This window comes from Phocoena phocoena, chromosome 17 (assembly GCF_963924675.1).
Source record: "Phocoena phocoena chromosome 17, mPhoPho1.1, whole genome shotgun sequence".
Taxonomy (NCBI): domain Eukaryota; kingdom Metazoa; phylum Chordata; class Mammalia; order Artiodactyla; family Phocoenidae; genus Phocoena; species Phocoena phocoena.
The window spans coordinates 21,484,298-21,498,928 of record NC_089235.1 but is presented as its reverse complement, the minus strand read 5'-3'; positions in this window follow the sequence as shown (position 1 = coordinate 21,498,928).

Genomic DNA, 14,631 nt, shown 5'->3' with positions numbered 1-14,631 from the left:
TCACCATTGAGGATGATGTTGGCTGTGGGTTTGTCATATATGGCCTTTATTATGTTAAGGAAAGTTCCCTCTATGCCCACTTTCTGCAAGGTTGTTATCATAAATGGGTGTTAAATTTTGTTGAAAGCTTTCTCTACATCTATTGAAATGATCATATGGTTTTTCTCCTTCAATTTGTTAATATGGTGTATCACGTTGATTGATTTGTGTATATTGAAAAATCCTTGCATTCCCATAATAAACCCCACTTGATCATGGTGTATGATCCTTTTAATGTGCTGTTGGATTCTGTTTGCTAGTATTTTGTTGAGGATTTTTGCATCTATGTTCATCAGTGATATTGGCCTGTAGTTTTCTTTCTTTGTGACATCCTTGTCTGGTTTTGGTATCAGAGTGATGGTGGCCTTGTAGAATGCGTTTGGGAGTGTTCCTCCCTCTGCTATATTTTGTAAGAGTTTGAGAAGGATAAGTGTTAGCTCTTCTCTAAATATTTGATAGAATTTGCCTGTGATGCCATCTGGTCCTGGGCTTTTGTTTGTTGGAAGATTTTTTATCACAGTTTCAATTTCAGTGCTTGTGATTGGTCTGTTCATATTTTCTATTTCTTCCTGATTCAGTCTTGGCAGGTTGTGCATTTCTAAGAATTTGTCCATTTCTTCCAGGTTGTCCATTTTATTGGCATAGAGTTGCTTGTAGTAATCTCTCATGATCTTTTGTATTTCTGCAGTGTTAGTTGTTACTTCTCCTTTTTAATTTCTAATTATATTGATTTGAGGCTTCTCCCTTTTTTCTTGATGAGTCTGGCAAATGGTTTATCAATTTTGTTTATCTTCTCCAAGGACCAGCTTTTAATTTTAATGATCTTTGCTATCATTTCCTTCATTTCTTTTTCATTTGTTTCTGATCTGGTCTTTATGATTTCTTTCCTTCTGCTAAGTTTGGCTTTTTTTGTTCTTCTTTCTCTAATTGCTTTAGGTGCAAGGTTAGGTTGTTTATTTGAGATCTTTCCTGCTTCTTAAGGTAGGATTGTATTGCTATAAATTTCCCTCTTAGAACTGCTTTTGCTGCATCCCCTCAGTTTTGGGTCATTGTGTCTCCATTGTCATTTGTTTCCAGGTATTTTTTGATTTCCTCTTTGATTTCTTCAGTGATCACTTCGTTATTAAGTAGTGTATTGTTTAGCCTCCATGTGTTTTAATGTTTTACAGATCATTTCCTGTAACTGATATGTAGTCTCATAACATTGTGGTCAGAAAAGATGCTTGATACAATTTCAATTTTCTTATATTTACCAAGGCTTGGTTTGTGAACCAAGATATGATCTATACTGGAAAATGTTCCATGAGCACTTGAGAAAAATGTGTATTCTGTTGGTTTTGGATGGAATGTCCTATAAATATCAATTAAGTCCATCTTGTTTAATGTATCATTTAAAGCTTGTGTTTCCTTATTTATTTTCATTTTAGATGATCTCTCCATTGGTGAAAATTGGGTGTTAAAGTCCCCTACTATGAATATGTTACTGTCAATTTCCCCTTTTATGGCTGTTAGTATTTGCCTTATGTATTGTGGTGCTTCTATGTTGGTTGCATACATATTTACAATTGTTATATCTTCTTATTGGATTAATCCCTTGATCATTATGTAGTGTCCTTCTTTGTCTCTTGTAATAGTCTTTCTTTTAAAGTCTATTTTGTCTGATATGAGAATTGCTACTCCAGCTTTCTTTTGGTTTCCATTTTCATGGAATATCTTTTTCCATTCCCTTACTTTCAGTCTGTATGTGTCTCTAGGTTTGAAGTGGGTCCCTTGTAGACAGCATATATATGTTTCTTGTTTTTGTATCCATTCAGCTGTCCGTGTCTTTGGTGGGAGCATTTAATCCATTTACATTTAAGGTAATTACTGATATGTATGTTCCTATTCCCATTTTCTTAATTGTTTTGGGTTTGTTATTGTAGGTCTTATCCTTCTCTTGTGTTTCTTGCCTAGAGAAGTTCCTTTAGCATTTGTTTTAAAGCTGGTTTGGTGGTGCTGAACTCTCTCAGCTTTTGCTTGTCTGTAAAGGTTTTAATTTCTCCATCAAATCTGAATGAGAACCTTGCTGGGTAGAGTAAACTTGGTTGTAGGTTGCTCTCCTTCATCACTTTAAATATGTCCTGCCAGTCCCTTCTGGCTTGCAGAGTTTCTGCTGAAAGATCAGCTGCTAACCTTATGGGGATTCCCTTGTGTGTTATTTGTTGTTTTTCCCTTGCTGCTTTTAATATATTTTCTTTGTATTTAATTTTTGACAGTTTGATTAATATGTGTCTTGGCATGTTTCTCCTAGGATTTATCCTGTATGGAACTCTCTGTGCTTCCTGGACTTGATTAACTATTTCCTTTCCCATATTAGGGAAGTTTTCAACTATAATCTCTTCAAATATTTTCTCAGTCCCTTTCTTTTTCTCTTGTTCTTCTGGAACCCTTGTAATTCGAATGTTGGTGTGTTTAATGTTGTCCCAGAGGTCTCTGATACTGTCCTCAGTTCTTTTCATTCTTTTTTCTTTATTCTTCTCTGCAGTAGTTATTTCCACTATTTTATCTTCCAGGTCACTTATCCGTTCTTCTGCCTCAGTTATTCTGCTATTAATCCCATCTAGAGTATTTTTAATTTCATTTATTGTGTTGTTCATCATTGCTTGTTTCATCTTTTGTTCTTCTAGGTCCTTGTTAAATGTTTCTTGCATTTTCTCTATTCTATATCCAAGATTTTGGATCATCTTCACTATCATTATCCTGAATTCTTTCTCATGTAGACTGCCTATTTCCTCTTCATTTGTTAGGTCTGGTGGATTTTTATTTTGCTCTTTCAGAATAAAAGGAAGAAAAAGAAGAAAGAAGGAAAGAAAAAAAGGAGGAAAGAAAGAAAGAAAGAAAGAAAGAAAGAAAGAAAGAAAGAAAGAAAGAAAGGAAGAAAGAAAGAAAGGAGGAAAGAAAGAAAGAATGAAAGAAAGAAAGAAAGAAAGAAAGAAAAAAGAAAGAAGGAAGGAAGGAAGGAAGGAAGGAAAGAAGGAAGGAGGGAAGGAGAGAAAGAAAGAAAGAAAGAAGGTAAAATAAAAAACTAAGATAAAATAAAACAGTTATTAAAATAAAAATTAATTATTAAGAAAAAAAATTTAAGGAAAAAAATACAATGGACGGATAGAATCCTAGGACAAATGGTGAAAGCAAAGCTATACAGGCAAAATCTCACACAGAAGCATACACATATACACTCACAAAAAGTGGAAAATGGGAAAAAATAATAAATCTTGCTCTCAAAGTCCACCTCCTCAATTTGGGATGTTTCGTTGTCTATTCATGTATTCCACAGATGCAGGGTACATCAAGTTGATTGTGGAGATTTAATCCACTGCTTCTGAGGCTACTGGGAGAGATTTCCCTTTCTCTTCTTTGTTTGCACAGCTCCCGTGGCTCAGCTTTGGATTTGGCCCTGCCTCTGCGTGTAGGTCGCCAGAGGGCATCGGTTCTTCGCTCAGACAGGACGGGGTTAAAGGAGCAGCTGCTTCGGGGACTTTGGCTCACTCAGGCCGGGGAGAGGGAGGGGCACGGAATGCGGGGCGAGCCTGCAGCGGCAGAGACCAGCTTGAAGTTGCACCAGTCTGAGGCGCACCGTGCATAGTTATCCTGCGGAAGTTGTCTCTTGATCCCGGGACCCTGGCAGTGGCGGGCTGTACAGGCTCCCTGGAAGGGAGGTGTGGATAGTGACCTGTGTTCACACACAGGCTTCTTAGCAGTGGCGGCAGCAGCCTTAGCGTCTCATGCCCATCTCTGGGGTCCACGCAGTTAGCCGTGGCTCGCGTCCGTCTCTGGAGCTCCTTTAAGCAGAGCTCTTAATCCCCTCTCCTTGTGCACCAGGAAACAAAGAGGGAAGAAAAAGTCTCTTGCCTCTTCTGCATGTCCAGACTTTTCCCCAGACTCCCTCCTGGCTAGCCGTGGTGCAATAACCCCCTGCAGGCTGTGTTCACACCGCCAACCCCAGCCCTCTCCCTGTGCTCCAACCAAAGCCCTAGCCTCAGCTCCCAGCACTGCCCACCCCGGTGGGTGAGCAGACAAGCCTCTCGGCCTGGTGAGTGCCGGTCGGCACTGATCCTCTGTGCGAGAATCTCTCCCCACTTTGCCCTCCGCACCCCTGTTGCTGTGCTCTCCCCCGCAGCTCCAAAGCTTTCCCCCTCCACCACCTGCAGTCTCCTCCTGCAAAGGGGCTTCCTAGTGTGTGGAAACCTTTCCTCCTTCACAGCTCCCTTCCACTGGTGCAGGTGTAGTCCCTATCATTTTGTATCTGTTTATTCTTTTTTCTTTTGCCCTACCTAGGTACTTGGGGACTTTCTTGCCTTTTGGGAGGTCTGAGGTCTTCTGCCAGGGTTCAGTAGGTGTTCTGTAGGAGTTGTTCCACGTGTAGATGTATCTCTGGTGTATCTGTGAGGAGGAAAGTGATCTCCGTGTCTTAGTCTTCTGCCATCTTCCCAATTCCCATCTCAACAGGCATTTAATACTGTGATAAGGCATGGTGGTAAGGGAAGTAACTCATAGCCCGATGATAAATCTTAGACTTTTAGCAAGTTTGCTTTGGATTCCGAATTTCATCAGTTCTTTTCAGTCCCCCTTTCCCCTCCCTTCCATGGGCAGAATAGCTTGAATTGGGTATTTCCATTCCCCAGGTCAGTTAGGCTCTAATAAGACCCCAGCACTTTAAGCTCCAAAATAGTTTCTCCTGAGGGCAGACTTGTTTTCTAGAACAGTGTGCTGTTGTGCATTTCAAATTGTGTTTTTTCTCCTTCCCCTGCTTGAAATACCAGATAGTTTTTCTCCAATATTCCTAGTTGAGCTCCTGGAAATAAAATTCACAAAAGTGTCAGCATCTACCCCTACCCCTCACCCCAAACTTTCTGCTCCATAACTGGGTCCTTTGAAGCTTTTTGACTCATAGACTTGTCCGCATTGTTTCTCCAGAAATTTGTTAATTATACTTCAGTTTTTTCCACCCAAGCAGGGCTTTGTTCCCATGGAGGTCTTTGCTTGTGTGTTTCTTCTGCAGTAAGTTGTGATTCTCTGTATCTGCTTGTCTTTCTTATTTGTGGGCACTGTTTTCCCATGTAACCTCACTTCTCTGATGAATCTAAGAAGAGTTATTATTTTTTTTTTCAGTTTGTTGAGCTTTTATTTGTTGTTAGGAATGAGTGGCAACTTCCAAGCTCCTTACATGCTGGTCTGAAAACTGTAAGTCCATTCCATTTCTTAAATTTCTTTTTAAATTCCTTTTCCTACTCAAAAAAAAAAAAAAAAAAAAAAAAAAAAAAAAGGATATATTTGCTATTTCTTGAATATACAAACAAAATAAATACAAGAGTATACCTTAAGGGCAATGTTTACCTTATTTGGTAAGCCTTCTGAATATCAAAACTAATGGCATTTTAAAAATATCCTATTTTTAAAGTTTTTAAAATGTTTAAACATTCTTGAAAAGAACAGTTAGTCCACAAGAAAGACTTTAACTTTGCCCTCTGTGAATATTAGCCAAAAAAACACAAGCACTTCAGGCTTTGTACAGAAGACAAACACAGCCAGATCACATTTCCTCTTCATTGCTAACCTTTAAAATAAAAATAGCACTGGTTTTATAACTGCATTTTAGAAATGCATGGTGATCAAACGTTTTTCATCAATGATAGTTGGGATGTTAAAGCATGCAATATCACATGAAAATGTATTCATAATTTATAGTATTGCTATAGGCTTGAAGCATTAAAATAGGAAATTTAGAAACTTATTTTTCATGTGATTCCATTGATAAAAAATAAAATTAGTGATGTTTATTATACTTGTATATGTTTATACATATACATGTATATGTATATATACATGTATATGTATATATACATGTATACAAGTATATGATTTTACTTGTGTATGTTCCTTAATCATGCATATTCCTAACAGGGGATTACCTACATAATGAATGGGTTTGTAAAAGAATCAAATCTTCCACTTAAAATATTATGTGTCTAATAAGAAAAGATTTCCCCAGATTAATTCTGACTCTGTATCAAACTTTGTTTCTGCACCATTGCCAAATAAGCTGTTATTAACAGGCCCCAATGGGCACATTCATAGGAGCATATACCTTCTATCCTTGCATATTGGGCCATAATACGAGATGGGTTAGCACAGTGGGTAGGGGAGTATTCCTATACTGGGACAAGTATTGTTAACTGACTAGTAGAAGTGACTAAAAACCACATACACAAACCCTACTAAACCAAAATGAAATTTGGCCCCTGATAAAATCAGCCAGATCTTAAAAATGCCACTTCTTTGACTATCAAAATTCACTTGACAGGAAGAAATATATAATTTAGAAGAGTTTGCAGGTAAGAGGTCCTGAAGCCTAAGCTTCATTAGCTGGGCTGTGAATCAGCCTCTCAGCTGGAAACCCTCTAATATCCCTCAATGTGACTAGACTCGCAAGGAAGCCCTCAGTAAGTACTGACTTCCAGGAAACTGATATTTTCTTTTTTTCTGCCAAGTACAAAAGACATTAACAAACTCTGGGATAAGGAAGCCCCAAATTGAAAATGCAAAGATATGGCTTTCCTAAGAAAAAAAGAAAGGAGATTCTGGGAGGCAGAGAAAAAAAAATGTATATTTTCTCACTTTAAAAAGTTTCTTATAGGATGAGAATGAGAGATAAATACATTAATAATTTTTACTCAAATTAGCATAAACATTTTACAGATTAAAAGGAAAGTCTGAAGGTCAGAGACATTGAGCTCACTTGTCTAAGACTGCACAATTACTATGTGTTGGAGCATAAACTAGAACTCAGCTCCTTTTCATTAGCCTCAGTGCTTTTTACTATACCTCACTGGTTTCTAGCCATTTTTAAAGCCACCTCTTCCCATAGATGGCTTCTCATAACTGTCCCATAGATGTGTGTACAACGTCATATAACATTTATAAAGAAACTTGTTCTGAAACTTGAAAATACATCTGCTCCTTATTCCAATTCAAAACTGTATCCCATTATTTATATTGGACCAAACCATATGAAATTGCAACATTAGTGGGCCAAAAATGGTCAAGAATTGTCATTTTCACATAATTCAACTAATAATCAGTATATAATGATTTTTTAATTCTGTAGCATAGCCTACCTTTTCCTATATACTTGGGATTCCTGCCTCCTAATTCTACTCGGAAATTCTTCTTACCATTTCCATCAATGAGGATAGCACATTGTATTTGTATGCCAAAAACTGATTAAATATAGGCATTTTCATAGTGTTCAATCTAACAGTTCTGATACTTAGAATAATGTAGCACATTTCCTCCTTTATTGTAAATTTAGCAGTTTAGAATTTGAAGATTCATGATTAGTGTATGAAGTAAATTTTAAGATTTTTCTAAGATCCTAAAGAGTAATTTAAAAATACTAGATGAGCACCAATTTACACAAATGGAAAAAAAATTAAACTGTTTTCTTTTATTTGGAAATGTTTCACTTGGAGGAATACTAAAAAAATTATCTGCTTTTAAAAACATTCTAAGTCTATCTAACCTATATTTTGACTTTAGCATATTCAAATCTGTCCGAATATTTATTTCCAAGAAACAATCCTCAGCATATTACCAGATCCATTGAATAAAACTTTAAAAATTTATTTTTGATACATTATAATATCCATTTGCCAAACTAAGAAACAAAACAGCGTTTTGCATTCTTTTATAAAAGCAGAAAGCAATTTTTCTTTAAATAGCAAACTTACCATCTATAGATGTAAGCTAGTATGCAACTGCTTTTGACCTACAAAGATGACACTTCCATGTAGTTCAATCTAATATGCATTTTTGTATTAACTGTTGTAATATATTTATTTTAGATTATATGTATATATACACACACACACATATATATATATTATAATATACTGTCATTAATTTTATAAATGTAATGGAGAAATGTATGTAATTTTCTAAAACTTAGTGTATAGTCACCCAGATAAGATGGCCAAGATTTACCTGCATTGTTATTTTACTTATTAATATCTTTGCTATCATTACCACAAAGGATGAACCACAAAGTGTTCAAGTTCTCACAAATATTTCACTGCATTCGTATATATGATAACTAATGTGTTAAACTCATCAATGTTCTTTCCCCCACAACATACTTATAAAACATTTAATAGAAAAATAAGATTTTAATTTGTCACACATTTTAAGTAACATCACATATGTTCAGTTTTTAAATAATACTTTATTACTAGCTGGTTTGTAAAGCATACAACCCTCCTTACAAAGATTTGCTCAGTTGTTTCCTTCCAGGGGTCACTCTTTTTTTTATGAGTGACTTCTCAAATACTTAAAGAAAAATGTGATAATTCAAGTATGCCTATTTGTTGTTTAAAACGTGTACTACACAGATTATCACAAAGAAGAAAATATCACCAATAATCACATGATCAAAGAACACACTTAACTGTAATTCTATTTTATCCTTGTCTTTTTACTGCAGGATTTCCTTCTGCCACTCCTGCTTCTGAGTTCCAACCCCATTCACCATCCATAGTCCTGCATGGCCAGACCTTTTGGATGCATCAGGAATGGCCTCATCAACTTAGGTATTTTCTCATCAACTTAGATTCTTCAGAATGTAACAGATTCTTTGTTGATCACTTTAAGCTTTGTTGAAGAAAAGGGGACAATTTAATTTTTAGCAACATTGTGTTCCTCCCTGCTGCATATGTTTCTGCCCAGTTTAAAAAATAATAAAGGGGAAGTAGTTATTTCTGCAACCTATATCTCTGAAAATCCTCTTCCATCAATCCACACACTACCCCTACTCCATAATACTCCAAGCCTCCATGGTGACCAGCTGTGGTTAAACTCTCAGCTTTCTGTTTCATGATTACTATTGTGCATACCATCTTTACGATACATAAGGCTTGCTTTTATTTTTTCCTTTTCACAATTTGAATTTTTTTTTTGTAGAATTCTTACCTCGACAAAATAATCCTGCACATTCTTTAAAATGTTTCTTCTCCACCTCTGATTATTTTCCTTTTTCTATAATTGTAAAAAATGTGTAACCCTATCACTCTAAAGGAACTTTCTGAGAATGCTTAAAAATCATGTGTACTAGTGTGTTAGGAAAGGATGGAGAAAATCCACAAAGGAAGAAACAAGTACTTAGAATGTGTTGTTTAGATATTCCAGAGTCAAAGGAAAGGGCAATAGAAAGAAAGATGATTTCACATGCCTTCCCTTCTGTTTAAAGCTATTTTTCATTGGGTTCAAAATGGGACGTAATATCTTTATGAAACATTCTGAAGCTGTGACCTTTAAGTCAAAGTGTATGCAAGGAAATAATTTTCCACTGTAAAATTTCACTTTATACAGTAAGAGGCATATAAGTATCTACATATTTATAGTATTAAGGTAAGTAGATAATTTGTAAAATGCATTTGAAGATACTTCAGCTAAGAGTCAGACACCCTCTAGCAGCTCATCTGATCCTGCTAATCAAACTCTCAGATTCAAAGGGCTAATGCAACATTACCACATACTCCATAAAAGCAGCAGTTCAAGGTGGCATAATGATCACAAACACAAGAGAAAGATTTCAGTTAAGGGTAGCATAGCAGCACGGTACTAAAGGCACACAGCAACATGCTAATTAAAGTGTAATAAGCCAACAAAAGCCATTGAACATTATACTACCAGAGGCAATATAGAAAACTGATGAACCAAAGCAGTTGTTTTGTTTTTAAAATCAAAGTGACAATATGCTACTGACTAGTGAAATAAGAATGAATATGGGTCACTAAGAAATTAAATAGTATCAACTATTGAAATTTTAAATAAACTCTTTAATCAACTGATAAAGAGTGGAAGTGCAAAGCCCTGAATATGCCCCCAAATTGTAGTAGGTTAATGTAAATACACAATGTCACTGCATTAAAATTACTGCTTGACATTACTGAACAAATATCTTTATTGAACATCTAATGTAAGAAAATCAGTGAGTTAACTAAACTATGCATTCTTATTCTGATCAGTGGAATATTCTCCTTGAAATTAAAATATGCTTATGCTTTAACATTTTTCTTTGTGTATAAACCAACATTGTCTCTGCAGGAAATGTGGCATTATATCAATGGTTATTAGACTGAAAGCAATAGACAAGTCAAATAAGTAAGCATAATAGTACACAGTGGTAGAAGTCAATTAAATAAGTCAATTTAATGCTTAGGAGTATACTTTTCTCTAGAATTGAAATTGAAAACAATTTTTTTCCACAGAAGCTATAATCACTGAATAGTTATAAACAAGTGAAACAAATTATTTTATAGATACAATAATCAAAACCATTTTAACTTCATGGTGATGTAATTTGGGTTTGTAATCTGTAGTTTTAGGGCAACATTCACATCAAAGCATGTAAGACAGGTCCAAAACATTTTGAAAAGATATAAAGAGTACAATTAAAAATATCATGGTGGGTGCTCAAAGGAATTCTTTGAAAGATCTCAAGTAGACAGGGCAGTAATGAGAATGTTGTAATAAAGCTGTGTACTGGGCTATGATTCTCAGTTGTATAAGGTGAATTACAACATATAATTATAACATTTACAATCCAAGTTATGAAATCATCTAGTATTTATGGCCAATGTCCACACATGCTATAGTTAATGGCTGGCGAATATACACTGCAATCACTATGGTATAATACAACTCCAATTCACATCATTTATCTTTGAAGGCCAATCTATTGAAATCTAGCATTTGAGCTAATTCATCCACAAATGTTAAACAAGCAAAACTGGGGAATTTTCACAATGTTTTTAAATGAAAATAAGAAGACACATGTTGTCTCAATAAAGGATCTCCAAGCAATTAGGCTAATGTACAATAACTCTGTCACTCATTATGCAATAATTAAGTATAATTGTTCCCAATTCTATCAAATATCAAAAGTTGTAAATTATTTCAGCCTATGTTGAGAGATACATATTCACAGGTCATAGTGATATCTTAGGTTTACTGATTCTTCTGTGGATTGGAAAACACTGTAGATTTTACAAACTATGAAACAACAAAGAGAAGTTGTCTATCTCCAATGTTTTAATCTGAAAGCATATATTACCTTTAATTGATGATACTTCTTCACCAGATAGCAGAAAAAAGAGTAAATTGGTGTACCTTTCAAAATATGGGCTATATATTTATATGTTTGCTTTAAAAAATAGAGCTTGAAAGGCAGGGTTCAAAGGAAATTGCTATTCTGAACATGTACAAAGGAAGATGTTTCCTTAGCAACAGGACATAGGTGAAAGCTCTCCGGAGTGATCTTTCCACTCATGGCTCCTTTTGAGTTTGGTAATGTGTCCAAGCTCATGTAGGAGAGGTAGAGTGAATATATCATGAAGAAGAAATACCTCTAGTTAGGGACCTTTCACAACATTTATGAGTTGTCAAATGTCTTGTTGCTTGCTCTTGTTGGCATGATAGGACTAGTCATCCCAGAGACTAGGCTTCCTTTTTTAACGTTCTATATATTGCCCAGATGTTTAAGCCTTTAAAACTATGTTGTGAATTCTTAATAACTTATAAGGCCTATCCAGATAAAATAGCCACATATAGAAACAAAGTTGCACATTTTGTAAAAGTCATGTAATCATTCAATACATAGATTTCTGAATTCACTTAACAATTGTGCTACCTTCTGTCTTTTTTTTCAAACAGAGAACTGACAACACTTAGTGTATAGGATATATTTTTAAAGACTTATAGAAAGAACATTACATTAACTAGTTAATGCTGTGAATCTTTCAATAGTAAGTCTAAAACTGAGGCATATAGAGTTTTTGTTTTTGTTTGTTTTTTAATTGGAGTATAATTGCTTGATAAGGTTCTGTTAGTTTCTGCTGTACAACAAAGTGAATCAGCTATATGTATACATATATCCCCTCCCTCTTGGACCTCCTCTCACTCCCCACCCCCATTCCATGCATCTAGGTCATCACAGAGCAATGAGCTAAACTCTCTGTGCTATACAGCAGGTTCCCACTAGCTATCTATTTTACACATGATAGTATATATATATATATATATATATATATATATATATATATATATATATATATATACAACCTAAATTTCCCAATTAATCCCACTCTGCCCTTCACACTCCCATGTTCACATGTCCATTCTCTACATCTGCATCTCTATTCCTGCCCTGTAAATAGGTTCATCTGTACCATTTTTCTAGATTCCACATGTGTGCATTAATATATATATATATTTCTCTTTCTGACTTACTTCAATCTGTATGAGACTCTAGGTCCATCTACATCTCTACAAATGACCCAATTTCCTTCCTTTTTATGACTAATATTCCATTGTATATATGTACCACATATTCTTTATCCATTCATCTGTCAATGGGCATTTAGTTTGCGTCCATGTCCTGGCTGTTGTAAATTGTGCTGCAATGAACATTGTGGTACATGTATATTTTTGGTTTTCTCAGGGTATATACCCAGGAGTGGGATTTCTGGGTCATATGGTAACTCTATTTTTAGTTTCTTAAGGAACCTCCATACTGTTCTCCATAGTGGCTGTATCAATTTACATTCCCACGCACAGTGCAAGAGGCTTCCCTTTTCTCCACACCCACTCCAGCATTTATTATTTGTAGATATTTTGATGATGACCATTCTGACTGGTGTGAGGTGATACCTCATTGTACTTTTGATTTGCATTTCTCTAATAATTAGTGATGTTGAGCATTTCTTTCATGTGCCACTTGGCCATCTGTATGTCTTCTTTGGAGAAATGTCTATTTAGGTCCTCTGTCCATTTTTTGATTAGGTTGTTTGTTTTTTTGATACTGAACTGCATGAGCTGTTTGTATATTTTGGAGATTAACTCTTTGTCAGTTGCTTCATTTGCAAATATTTTCTCCCATTCTGAGGGTTGTCTTTTTGTCTTGTTTATGGTTTCCTCTGCTGTGCAAAAGCTTTTAAGTTTTTTGTTTTGTTTTGTTTTTACTTATGTACTAACTTTGACTTCTGGCACAATGAAAATGTGCAAGAAATTGAATAAATTGCTTCAGTTTTTACCATGTTTTTTCTTTGAACCATCAAATCTTATTTTACTGTAAGGGACTATTGAAATGAGAACTTCCTTGGCTAATTCTTTTTAAATACTTAATATATCGTGCACTATGCTGGAGGCTGGGAATATAAATATGAATAATGAACAGCCCTGGCCCTCAAAAGGCCTGCAATCATTTTTACTATGTAACTTCAAGAATTTGAAATAACTTAGTAATTAGGTTTATTTCTCCTGTAATAGTTTATAATTCTATAAATAAATACTCTTGTATCAGATGCATCAGATAGACTTTCACAATTATTGTTTAGTAATAATAAAAAACAAAAGAGAAGAGTGATTCCATAGAATTTTCAAATTTACTGACAAAAGTCTTCAGCAGAAATTTGATGAATTTAGATGTTTAGAACAAATTTTAAGTGATAACTCAAATTAAATAAATTTTATATAGAGAAGGCTTAAATGATTAGAGTAGCAGTGATGGTTGAAGAAAAAGTGACTTGATTCAAGTGAACTAGTATAATTATGCAAAATTCAATAACATATATCACAAAATATAGTCATTTATCTCAAAATTTAAGTAGCTTTATTTTGATTATAAAAGTAATCCATGTGCAGTCAGAAAATTCAGGCTAACTTATAAGAGTATATAAAAGACATTGATAATTCCATCATCCGACTGATTTTCTATGAAACAAACATAGACAACAATTCTAGAGTAGTTAATATTTAAGTTCTTATTCCTGTGGGATCCCTTATATAATAAGTTTTATGTGCATTGAGTTCACATAATTAATTACTTTACCAACAATGGGAAATAAGTAACATCAATATGTGATTTTATAGGTGATGAAACTAACAGGATGAATGTCAAGCAACTAGAAAACAGAATAAATTATATCTATAAAATTGTATAGAGCAGATGACAACTTGGGTCACAAATCAAACCTCAGTAAATTTAAGAAAATTGAAATCATATCAAGCATCTTTTCTGACCACAATACTATGAGACTAGAAATCAATTACAGGGAAAAAAACCGTAAAAAACACAGACACATGGAGGCTAAACAATACATTACTAAATAACCAAGAGACCACTGAAGAAATCAAAGAGGAAATCAAAAAATACCTAGAGACAAATGACAATGAAAACACCATGATCCAAAACCTATGGGGTGCAGCAAAAGCAGTTTTAAGAGGGAAGTTTATAGCTATACAAGCCTACCTCAAGAAACAAGAAAACTCTCAAATAAACAATGTAATGTTACACCTAAAGGAACTAGAGAAAGAACAAAAAACAAAACCCAAAGTTAGCAGAAGGAAAGAAATCATAAAGATAAGAGCAGAAATAAATGAAATAGAAACAAAGAAAATAATAGCAAAGATCAATAAAACTAAATCTGGGTCTTTGAGAAGATAAACAAAATTGATAAACCATTAGCCAGACTCATCAAGAAAAAGGAGAGGACTCAA